Source organism: Sander lucioperca, chromosome 8 (genome assembly GCF_008315115.2).
Source record: "Sander lucioperca isolate FBNREF2018 chromosome 8, SLUC_FBN_1.2, whole genome shotgun sequence".
Taxonomy (NCBI): Eukaryota; Metazoa; Chordata; class Actinopteri; order Perciformes; family Percidae; genus Sander; species Sander lucioperca.
Window position 1 is genome coordinate 5080121 of NC_050180.1, and position 12978 is coordinate 5093098.

Genomic DNA, 12978 nt, shown 5'->3' on the forward strand with positions numbered 1-12978 from the left:
GGTAGTCCATTTCCTGATTGATTCTACCACCACTCCAGTGGAGGCGCTAATGAGCTAGATTACTACACACACAGTAGCAGAAGAAGACCAGCTATTCACAACGGAGCATACACCGATCGCACTCAGCTTGAGCAAAACGTTGAGTGGACGAATGAGGCAAAAAAACAGGAGTGAGTCGGTTCATTGACATATGGCACTCGATTCTCCTGGTTCAGTGACATGACTCGGGTTAATTAATTGGCTCTTCGGTCAGTTCGTCAACACTAAAAGGACAAGCTGCTTCACAGCTCTAAATCCTGAAGGTCCCGAGTCAAAGCTTTTCATGGTGGTAATAGTACAATACCAGCTGTTCATTTACACTCAACAGCTACCGAGTTATCTGCTAGCTGTTTTGAATAAGTGAGTGAATAGTTTTTCATTTTGACATTCAGTTCTGCATTTGAGTAATGTCCAACAGAGGGCAGCATAGAATTGCCAAGTCATTACTGTAGTTTAGATGAAGAGGGGTGAAGGGTGCTTTTTTCTTTTCTGAGATGGAGAGGCATCATTCATGCCAAATTCAATAATAAATGTCCAATGTTTCTGTTTTTGTTTGTCATAATTACTAAGGCCACTAGAGGGCACCACCACTCTAAACGTATATAAAGCTCGTATATAAACCTCGTATTTTGCTGCTTCAACAAACAGATTATAAATTCACTGTGAAGTATGGAGGCTTGATGACTCTTTGGGGCCTGGTAGAGTGCTGCTCAGTTTAGGCTAATGAACCATTCGTACATATAGCTACAATAAGGAAAGCACTGTAATTTGAATGTATTCCACATATTTATTACTGGATGCACCACTTTGACATTTGCTGTAAGGCAGCATCCTCTACACTCCGTAGTAAATATAACCGGAGCACCTAGTATAAGATCATTAAAATCTGCGGAGGAGGTCAGGGTTATGAATGATTCCCAAAACACAGGACTTTCCAGCAGGGGGGGGGAAGACAAGACTTCACTGTCATGAGTAAATCTGGTAAAATAACATTATGGTACTATATTATATAAACTCTCAAAGTTTATGAGAAAGTTTTTTGTGGAAGAAGTCTCTCTCTGTTTAGATTTCCTTCTGAACTGCTCAGCACTGACATCAGAATATCAAGGTCATTCATACAGAGGCGACAAGCCGAGTACCAGAGGAGCACTGAAGCCGTGGCCGCAGGTGTGTGTGTGTGTGTGTGTGTGTGTGTGTGTGTGTGTGTGTGTGTGTGTGTACATGTGGACCACCAGAGGTCAGCTGAAGAGACTGAAGTCGTTTTGCGTGTGTGTCTATGTGAATGCGTGAGGAGGCCTGCAGGAGGCCATGAGAGGGGGCCGACGGTGTTCTACATGTGTGTATTCGAGTGAGGGTCAAATTGCTGTCATGCGAGCATCCTCACAGGAACAGATCAGAGTAAGAAAAAACTGCAGATGTTGCAGAAAAAGTACAAAGGGTGTCAGCAGAAATTGGTTTGTCAAAAAAGGTAAAATGGGAAGTACTAAGAAGTAACCGGCATCCAATGAGGATCACCTTAGCAACAGGTCATACAAAATCATTGATTGGAAGAATATTAAAAATAGGTGGAGAGTTTCCCCTGAGGAGGGCGCCCCACCAAGAACATATAAACAGGGAGACAAGTGGCTCAGGTTTAAGCTGTTAAGCTGTTGCTTTTAAGCACATTAAGCTATTTTTACATCTGACTCTGCCTGACTCCTGTGGATTTTCCTCAGACTTTTTGGGACTTTATGATACTTCATGAAGATACAGCAGAAAGTGTGTGATGGGGGAAAAGTTGTGTGGAAGATCCGAGCCATCAACCTGGCCCTTGGTGTCGGACTTTTGTCCAAACACAACATCACATACGCCTTTCACAGTCACCTTTTGTCAGCTAAACTAAACTGTCATGGCCGCTGTCACAACCGTCACCTCACAGTGACCGGTAGCTGTTTCACAGTCACCTTTTTTCGGCTATACTTAACTGTCACGTTGGCCTAACATTGACCAATTTCGTAAATAACATTCAAATTGTTCATTTGTGCATATGTTTTCATATGAGATCATACGAACGTGATGATGAGAATGCGTTGATCAGTTGATCGATGGAAATGCACTCCGGGCCAGCCATTTCCGGCGTACTTGCTAGGAGCTAACACTCATAACACTGTAGTTGCCGTAACGTGTCTTTGTCTGCTGACAGCATGAAACATTGCCAACACTACAGCTGACATGAAAGAACAATTAAAAGGAGAGTGAATATTGAACAGCTGGACATATTATATGACTCTACATGAATGCTAATGTTGCTCCATGTCTACTGGATGTGTTAACATTAAACGGCACGTTAGCCATAACAACATTTTAAGGCAATATCTGGCCCTAATCACCAGCCTTTACCTGTGTGCCCCCTGCCTTGCCTCCTTTTAAGTTTTGTTCAGACACTCTCCTGGTAATTATGGGGTATAATAATGTCTCAAAAAATTAACAAGGAGGTTTCATAACTAATCTGTGCTCCAAACACTAGCACCCACACACTTAACTGTATCACCAAGCCTGAGATAGACCTAAGCGCTATCCCAAGAGATAAATAAAGCCATGAAATGTAATGCAGTTCCAAGCACCTCGTTCATTGCTCCCATGCTGTTCTACCAGGATAACACAGCAAAGTATAACACTTAGGAACATAACAAGCTTGTTCATGCTATTAAGGCAGCAAACGCACCCAGCAAACACAACTATGCCCAATATTTACTGATTTTATAGCCTTATCACTAAACCTCCTGAGGGTTTTAACAGCTTCCTGTGACATCAGCGAAAACAGTTTATTTCCCAGTATGCAGCTCTGCAAATGGCATGTGAACACACTGCTGTATGTAGTCGAATGATTGTTTTCCTTGTTCACATCATCTAACACATTATGTTTTGCAAGTAAACAGTATATCGTAGAAATTGCCGTCCCAAACTAATTCAGTCAGTTTAAAACGCAGATGCAAAACAAAGCAAATGTGTGTCCACTGAGCATTGTAGTGTTGCTCAGCAGCCTATCAGTTCTAATGGACTTTTTTTTAAATAAAACATGTGACACTAGTTTCAGAAAACACAGGGATGATGATGAATTCTGTGACAAAATTTGCAGTTGATAACATAATACAGAGTAAGACATCAAGCCAATATTCACAGAAATAAGCTACACGATCAGCCATTTTCTGGAATAAGTAGGCAACTTATGAAATGAATGTATTTCTTCTCCTTTGCTGTTGTGGTACGAGTAACATATGTAACTAGAAAATGCATTTCCTGCAGAAAACGCGTGTGAATGCTGAAATTCAAGGTGACTTGTTGTTTCCGGTGAGCAATCTCTACTTCTTACAGTATACTCAGTAAGAGGCATGGTTGACCTTCTCCCTGCGCAGACTTTGTCGCTCTTTATTCTACAGCCGTGCTTAGCCTATAGCGCTAACTTCTGACCAAACTAAACTGTAGCCTAGTTTATTTACTCCAAACCAGTTGAGGGAAACTGCCTGAGTCACATTTCGTTTTTTTGCGACATTTTAAACGTGCACCTAAAAATCTGCTTGACAATTGAATTGAAATACTGCTTCAGTTAACAAAAAGCATTTCATTCAGACATTATCATCCTTACTATCGTAAGCCACCATGAAAGGGATTCTTTTGAGTAAAGAGATTAATGCCTCTTACTGCTCAGACATGCTGCATATCACAAGTTGCTTTTGGTTGAGGTAAACTGAATGGATTTTTCATGCTCAAAAATAAACAGTATCTGCAATGTCTACTCATAAATAACATAACATGTCACAAGATCCTAGTATTTTTGGAAGTGAGGTCAACCTCTTCATGATTTACTATTCTACGAGCTGCACTGTGTGGGTATAAAAACGCCTCGCAGATTGAGAGCTGGTCTGCAGAGTCAATTACAGCAGATCTAATTGTATTCAGAGGCGGACTTTACCATTAAGCAAAGGTCAGCAATTGCCTTGGGCCCCAAGCTACCTAGGGGCCCCCAAAATGCCCCATTAACTTATGCTTAAGGTTTTTTTTTTTTTTTTTACTTTTCGCAAATTATATATTTCTAAAACTCCATTTGCGAAAAATGGCATCAAATCATTAGTTTTGCAGACCGGAGGGGGCCCCCCCACCTCACTACATGATTGGACTATTCCATTATCTCACTTACTGCGCATCTGTGAAAGTGACAAGGCTGTAATGCGCCAAAATACGGAGAAAAAAAAGTGACAGACAGACAGGGTGCGTGTGTAGAGTAACAGACAGTGTACAGAGTAGAGTAACAATGAAGCCAAACTACCCAAGTGGTGCTGAAAAAAGGAGGAAAGCAAAACGTTTTTAAAAAAATTGCCAAAGTTAACAAAGTTTTTTGTGATGCCCGCCGCTGACAATGACAACAACACTACAACCCATGCTACAACCACCATCACGACCGTTAGCACTGCTGCTGGCGAGGAGGAGCTACCTGTTGCTGCCGACAGTGCCAGCCCAGGCTGCTCAAGTGATATTGCTGCTAACGTTATGGATATGGAATCAGTGATAGCAAGATTTGCTGAGGCCAAAGCTCGCAAGGTCAGATTATAGCGCTTTAGACATGACAATACAGACACTCACTCACTCACACACACACAGACACTCACACACTCACTCACACACAGACACTCACACACAGATACACTCGCTCACTCACTCACTCACTCACACACAGACACTCACTCACACATAAACACTCACCCACTCACTCACTCACTCACTCACTCACACAGACACTCTCACACAGACACACTCACACAGACACACTCACTCACACACACACTCACACACAGACACTCTCACACAGATACACTCACTCACACACAGACACTCACTCACTCACTCACACTCACTCACAGACACACTCACTCACACACAGACACGCACTCACTCACACACTCACTCACACACAGACACTCTCACACAGACACACACACACACACACACACACACACACACACACACACACACACACACACACACACACACACACACACTCAGTCTCCTCCCTCTGACACTGTGTCAGAGGGAGGAGACTGAGAGAAACTCGAGGTTTCTTCTCTCTCATTTCCTCATTCATTCATTCAGTCTGTATCAGGTGCATTTTAATGCAGTTTGTTATCTGCATGAATAAAAACTTAATAAATAAAACTTATTGTTGGGCAGATTATAAAACGTTTTTTTTCTCAAACATGTCATGTCCTTTTGTCGACGATCCAGTTGATGAAAAAGCTGAATTGAATTACTTCACAGAGAGTTTACGTCGGGAGATGATATTGAGTTCCGACTAAATGTATTTTCATTTCCACATAACCGATTTGAGAGGTATTTTTTTTCACAGTCCATCAGATATGTAGATAATGATACCTTATCCGTCCTCATATCACTAACATCCACCATCGTGGACATGCTTTAACATCCCAGCAGATTCTTTGTGTCGCATTACGTTTTTTGCAAACGGCAGTTTTCTTTATTGGTGATGCAGATCATACTGTAGGCTAATAGTAAAGCCAGAAAAAGTGAGAAAGTCAGAAAAGTGTGACCCGCTCTGAAACGTTTTTTAAAAGTTTTTTGTATTGTTCCCTGGACATAAACCAGTGAGAGACATAAAAAAGAAATAAATGATTATAAATTATAGTTCTGTTAATGATCATGGTGCTGCAGCCTCAGAATGGGATATAGTAGGCAAATGAAATTATAGGTGTAATACAATTCCAGTTTTCACTAGTAGGCTAATATTATAAGTTAACTGTGATTAAATATGAAATGAATACACTTTTAATGCTTACGCATTGACTCGAGCAGCAATTTTCTCCCACACCAATTCTCTCTCTTTTGCAGCAGCAGCCGCCGTCTTACTTTTTTAACGAAATACATGTTCAAACTCGCTGTTTGTGCGCATGAGTATTTCCGCCGACCAGTCTGTTTGTGGTTGTTACCATGGTGAATCGTAGAATCATGGCTCCATTCATGCTGCCTTTTTATTGTGGTGGTGCACGCGCGTGAACCTACTCTGAGTTGATTGAACCAACTCATATCAGCTGTTCTGGAACCGAAAACTCTTCCCATCTCAGGGTAAATCAACTCAGACATCAGGGTTAGACTCAGAGTTTGTTAAACCTTCTACCTGAAACGGACCCCCGAAGTCTAGACATCATTGCTGTGTGAAGACTGCTGAAGAGAAGTTACAAGTAGGACTTTCTTAGAAAAATAAGGATTGACAAAAGGGGGGAAACAAGAGATGTAGAGGGCCCCATGTCTGTGTTTGCCTTGGGCCCCAAAATGACTAAATCCGGCCCTGATTGTATTCTTTCACAAGTTACAGCCCAGAGAGAATTTCTCCTTACCTTTGCCACTTTGAGGATTCTAATGATTTAAAATTCCATGTACAGCTGATGGAATATTGAGTTGCAGAACTATATCATTCAGCTCCAAACTTTCAACAGCTAGCATAAATTCTGTAGTCGTTAAATCTGAATTAGAGGCTCTTGACAGACTTGAATAAAAACCTAAAAACCTAAAAAACCAAGAGTTACAAGTCACACACAGCAGTGACAATTAAAAGATGATCATACTTAATCATCAACTGGCTAATTAAAATACAAGTCCATGGTAATATAAGTTTTCCATTTTGGCTGTGATTTCTTGCCGTTTTATTCCACTCTAAAGCCCCATTTGGGTGGGTTTTATTTCTCCCGGGGAGATCAAATGAATTTAATATTGCATGGTCAGTGATTTTTGCTTGTCCCTCCATAATTTAAGTCCCGTCCAGAGAGAAGCTTTGCATTTTAAAAGGGTATTTCTTGGATTGTGCGCATACATAGCGATATTTCTTGGCATTGAGTTCCATCAGCTTTGTGCAGCTTCAGTTCTTTGAGACAACTGAAGAAGTAAAGAAGGATTTTACTATCCTGTTGAATGCCATTGCAAGACATTCCAAGTTATGGAATGGGCTGTTGTAATTTTTACGTAAATGTCACTGTAAAACGTGTAATACAACAGTAAAACACCGCCCTCACAACTTCCTGTGGCTGTGTCTGAGGGGGTCATGTCTCGGTGGGGAATCTCCTCAGGACATCCCGCATGGAGCATCAATCAACAGTGGTCAGTGACTTGACTCAGTCCTCACAATGACTTTTCACACATGGTGATGGATGCATCAATTTTTAATGAGTCAACCTTTTATCTTTTGACTTGAAAACAAATTTTGGGAGGTGGAGGGATGTTTGCATGCACCCTAATTCCAACATTCTCCATAGCATTTCTGTTTTGGTCTCCGGCAACTCCAGATAAAAAAATTCTAGCTCTTTAATTTCTACATGCATTTATTCATTGCTAATTAGTCAGTCATTTTGACAATCAGCTGTTAACTAGATGGTAACTTTGTCTTTCTACTGTTTGGTGTTGGATCGGTACCTTACAGTGAGTTTATCAGAGCTTTCTATCTTATCTTATTTATTTTTATTACATCTTCATGAATTTTTTGCACACTAACACTTAACATGTATTTTTGATTTTGTACGTCTACATTTGCGTATGTACTTTGGTTGTGTTTTTTATATAAGCTGCTACAGGTTTATTACCACATCCACACATGTACTTTTGTATTTCTTCAATGTAATTTGTTTTTTATGTGAATGTGTATGTTCTGAGAAACAAATGAACTAAATTAAACTGAACCAGGTGCCTGTTGCTGCTGGAAACAGGGTTGATGAGAATAGTGAGACTGAATTAAAAAAAAAAGCTCTAAAACACTCCATAAAGCTGAGTGAGTCAGGTGATGATTCTCTGTTGCTTTGTCACAATGAGTGAACTCTTTAATATTAAAGCACTGATCAATGTAGCTTTAAATATTTTTGGTTAACCTGCTGGTGACTAAGCTCACATGGTGTTGGTGCATTTTCCCTTTGCATTAGCCTATATTAGTATACATTTGTACTTTGTAGACTTATACAGCAATGAAGGAATGAAATAGCCTGGCTCCGCCCTCCGACTTACTTCTGCTCAATTTTCATTTCCCTTCAGTACTCCGTCTGGGTTTGTGGTATATTCTTGGGTTTTCTCCGGCCAAATATTTGTAGGTCCAATCAGCGAACAGAGGGTGTGGTTGAGAACGATGACGTTGAGGACGTGCACTAGAAAGATGCGAGCGAAGCCATTCGGTCTGTTGTGGCAGCAACGCTGCCGAATATCCAGAAGTTAAAGCCCGAGCAAGAACAATCTTTGCTGAGTTGTGTTGGTGGCCATGATGTTGTGGCCCTCCTCCCCACGGGGTTCAGGAAAAGTTTGATTTTCCAGCTCGCTCCGTTAGTGGTGAAGGAGTTGGCTAAAGCTATCGCTATCGGTGCTAATGTTAATAGCCTTGACGGTCTCCCCTCTTGTTGCACATGCACATGGCATACGTCACGACCAAACGTTAGCGATTGGTTATGGCAGATCCAGAGTGGCTCTGGGCAGATGCAATAGTTTTAAACTTCAACAGAGTACCCGCCTTCAAGGAAGTTAACACTTGTCAATGGAGAGAGGCCAGACTCTCTGTACAAATGAAATGTACCAGAGTCTGGTAGGACCAGGCTAGGAATGAAATAGTATATGATGAGGAATTCATCAAGGCAAATCGCAGTAGAAACCATGAAAATGTTGCCCTATAGAGCCAACGTCAACACAAGAGATTGCAGCACATGCATGAAGACTTTAATGGCCTAAAAGGAAATGGAGCTGCTCCCAGTTGCTCTATGAGCAATGGTGTTAAAGAGATACGTTGCCAAAATGTAACCAACATTGTATCATCATAATGTTGGTAGTATGTGTAAATAAACTATGTTAAACGTCCCTCTATTGTACCAGGGCCCAGATCTCCCTACTCACAGGCCAGCAGAAAAACCTCCAACCTCCACTTGGAGGTTTGCTGCTGGCCCTAGGGCCTGTTGCGTGAACTAGACTGTAGTTCCACATAAGAACACAGAGAGTATAGATGCTAAGCGAGAGACAGCCGCCCCTCTCTCTTTCTCAAACTCAGATGAACTCAGATTAAATTGTAATACTGATCAAATATGAACCAGGATTCTGTTACTGTTTTCTTGCCTAAAATGTTTTCAGAAACACATTTTAACTTAACCTTACTATAATACCAGATCTTTTGTTAACAGCCAGCCGGCATTCTGTGTCAATACGAACGAAGATCGACGAGCTCGCATTAAGTCAGCCACCAGCGTGAGCGTTTATTGTTCTGGTGCGGCACAGTGCATTCGTGTAGTTGTAGGTTTTCTACCTTTGGAGCAAAAGGGAATATCACAGCTTCTTTTCTGTTTTCCCTGGTCATGTAGCACCAATTTAAAAAAAAATGTTTGCTCCATTCTACTGCAAAGATAGCCCAGTTTTATGAAAAGGCCCTCTCTCCAGTGGTAAAATACTTCTGTAATGGAAATTCTTGGAATATTAATTGGGGAGTTTATGATGCTGGCAGTACTGTAAGGGACATTTTTGACTGACACATGACTGTAGAGGTGACTGCTTGCATTGGGAAAGTGAAGTGTTGTCCTTATAAATAAATGAATTAAATAAAGCTAGAGAGTGGCATGCTAGAGCACAGAGTCTCCTCGCCAATCGGTCATCCGCCGGGACGGGCGGCGGCAGATGTTTCGATGATTATCCTGGAAATGAACTGTTGTTGATCCAGACTAAGGTTAAAATAACTATGTTCGTTATGAAAGTTACGTAACAAAAGTAAGGTAAAATAAGTCAACATTTACTTTGCTTTCACGTGCCGTGACGTGGGACACAACACGAAACAGCGGTCTCCTGGGTGAAAGTGTGTTCGTAGACTTTGTTGCTCTTTATACTACCTCACCTCCTTAGAGGCAGCCCTGAAAGTCCTCGCTCATGATTACAACATTACACAAATTAAATAGTGCATTACTTTCGTACGTGTAAGTACGAATAGTGAATGAGAAAATCCTCACCAAGTAGTTTTAGTTGCCTAAACTTAACCAAACCTTGAGCATAAAGATGGCTGCGTACTTATCTATAGGTTTGTTTTCATCCACTTTTTTATGTACATTTTCAAAAGGTTTGTACACCTGAATGTACCCGAGTCAAACTTTCGTTTAAAAGCATATTTAGGACGGAATTGCCACTTTTAAGATTTACCATATTTTCGTTTTTCGGTCAAATGGCCTTTTCAATGGGAGTGCTAGGGGCACTTTTATGCTAGCCTCAAAATAGTTATTTTGAAAACACTAAGAAGGCTCGACACAACATGAAACTTTGCTCAAAGTATCACCAGGGGCTCTACATCTAACAAAAGCATTGACAACATTGTTTGACCATGACCATGTTTAAATATAATGGTCACATGATTGTGGTGACATAAAACCGCCACCGTGCGGCAGTTAATACAACGGTCGTATGGGTCGTCTTGGGAGTCTTTGGAAATCAACCTATAATGTCGTTTAGGTATGAGGATGTGTTGTGATTGTTGATTGAGCTGCCTGAGTAAGCACTGATTAAAAAGGAGAAAGCACTGGTAGAGGATTGTTTTTCACCATTTAGCTTGACAGAGAGACAAAGAGGCAGAAAGATGTTGTTGGAGTGACAAATTAATAGGTTGAGTCATTTTCTGGAGAGAAATGTTTGTGTTTGAGCTTAATGATGTCTGACTGACACTACACATATTTACAGAGACATAACTTCCATTCATTGGATAAATTAACAAGGGCATTGTGCTTAATTTGAACTGAATATGCACCTCACCCTGTGTAACATATTACAAATATGCAGGGGTTCACAGTTTGAAAACAAACTTTTTTTTTTTACTGACTGAAGATTTTCGCTGAATTCTCTTTCAAGGCTCTTTATTTATACTACACAGAGTATTGAAATTACCTACATATTTGTCCACATGCCTGCTGAACACAGAAAAAATGCAGATGGAATATTTGATTTTACATGTTAGGGACCCTGAATAAGATGACGATTACTGGCAGTGTTATACAAAGCTATACCTTGAGCCATCTGGATTTTATGAATGCAGTATGCTTTTCTTTTAAGAGGATTATTTTACAGCTTTTTAAGCTTCTTCGTCTTAGTAGTTGAAATAATTTAGATGCAGGACAGCATTTGTGGGAACGTGCCAAAACTTCAGGATCAGATTTTTCACTTCTTCAAAGCAATGTGTGTTTTGTCATCCTTATAGATTGGCATCTTTTGAGCACCTGCTGGGCAAATTTTTGTTCTCCCAGAATACAAAGCTGCATATTGTAACTGCTGCATCAAAGGCTTCTAGATAACATCACTGCCATGCATTGAATCCAACCTAAAGAAAAAGACCAAGTCAGTCTGTGAATCACCTTTTGTTAAACAGAGATAAGGTTACCATGAGTTCCTCTAGAGGCAAACCAGGGGCCGAGGGTATCTGAGGGTAAATCCAGACAGCTGCAGGGTAAATCCAGACAGCTAGATAACTAGTTCCGTTTAACGTTTACTGCATGTTTAAAACTGCCCCCTTACATTAAACATTACATTAGAATGGTCACATGATCGTGGTGACATAAAACCGCCACCGTGCGGCAGTTAATACAACGGTTGGATGGCGGCGCAGCCGATGCCTGCGGCGGCCTCTCCCAGCAGCAGTGCGGTACCTGTGTGTATGTCTGCGTCTATGTCTGTGTCTTTGAGGGAAGCTAAGAGGACATATGCCTATGACTGTCAATTTCTCCTGGACATTCGCAAAAAAGACTTTCACTCTGAGAAGAACCACTGGCTGTGTGTGCTAAGCGAGCTAGGACTACAACGTAGCGCAGACCAAACACCTATGGCCTTGTTAAAGGCTAGGAAAAGACTACGGAAGAGTTGTGAGAGGACGCGGAAGCGGGGTAAGATAGGGGGAATATATGCTAGGCTGACTGCCAATCCACACAGGCCGGAGGTCCCCACAATCATACTGGCTAATGTACGCTCCCTCAATTTCAAAATGGACTATATCAGACTCTGGAGAGCTTCCCAGGGTAGCGTGAGAGACTGCTGTGTCTCAGTAGTTACCGAGACTTGGGTGAATGATAACACTCCTAATTCAGCTGGATGGGCTAACTCTCCACCGGGCGGACAGGACTGCTGCCTCAGGTAAATTGAAGGGGGGAGGACTGGCGGTGTTCATGAACAACCTGTGGTGTCAGGACACTAAAGTGGTCTCCACTCACTGCTCACCGAACATTGAGTACATGGTGGTGAAATGTCGACCCTTTTACCTGCCGTGCACGCTGGCGGCAGTCATCATTGTAGCAGTTTATGTTCCACCAAGCATCCAACGTAAAGGAGGCTATGAGTGAACTGTACCACAACATCAGCCAGCTACAGATGGCTTACCCTGATTTCTTCTTCACTTCCGCCGGCGACTTTAATCAGGCAAGTCTCAAATCTGTGTTACCGAAGGGGCAACAACACACTAGATAAACTGTACACAAACATTAAGAACTGTTACAAAGCAGTACCCCTCCCCCACATTGGCAACTCTGATCACCTGGCTCTCATGCTCACTCCTGCATACAGACCTAGAGTGAAACAAAACAAACCAACTGTAGGAGAAGTCAGGTTTAGGGTTAGGTGCCTTGAAGTCAACAGTCGCAGCACTGCCTTGAAGTCAATTAGGCAATGGTTATGGTTATGGTTAGGGTTAGGTGCCCTGGAGGCAGCGGTCGCAGCGCTGCCTGGAAGAAGCTGTTGGGGGAAAAAAACACCATTGAGCGCAAGACTGCTTTGAGAACACACAGTGGGAGATTTTTAGGGAGGCAGCAATGAAAGATGGCACAACTGATCTACAAGAATACACTGAGTCTGTAATCGGCTACATAAACAAATGTATAGATGATGTGACTGTTATTACAACCATCAGGAAGCACGCAG

General features: G+C 41.7%; 1 protein-coding gene across 2 annotated transcripts in view; it reads left to right on the top strand.

Annotated features, from left to right (window-relative positions):
* The window catches only part of LOC116053533 (inactive dipeptidyl peptidase 10-like), a 149557-nt gene that overhangs the window by 49924 nt on the left and 86655 nt on the right, over positions 1-12978 (top strand). The window lies entirely within an intron of this gene.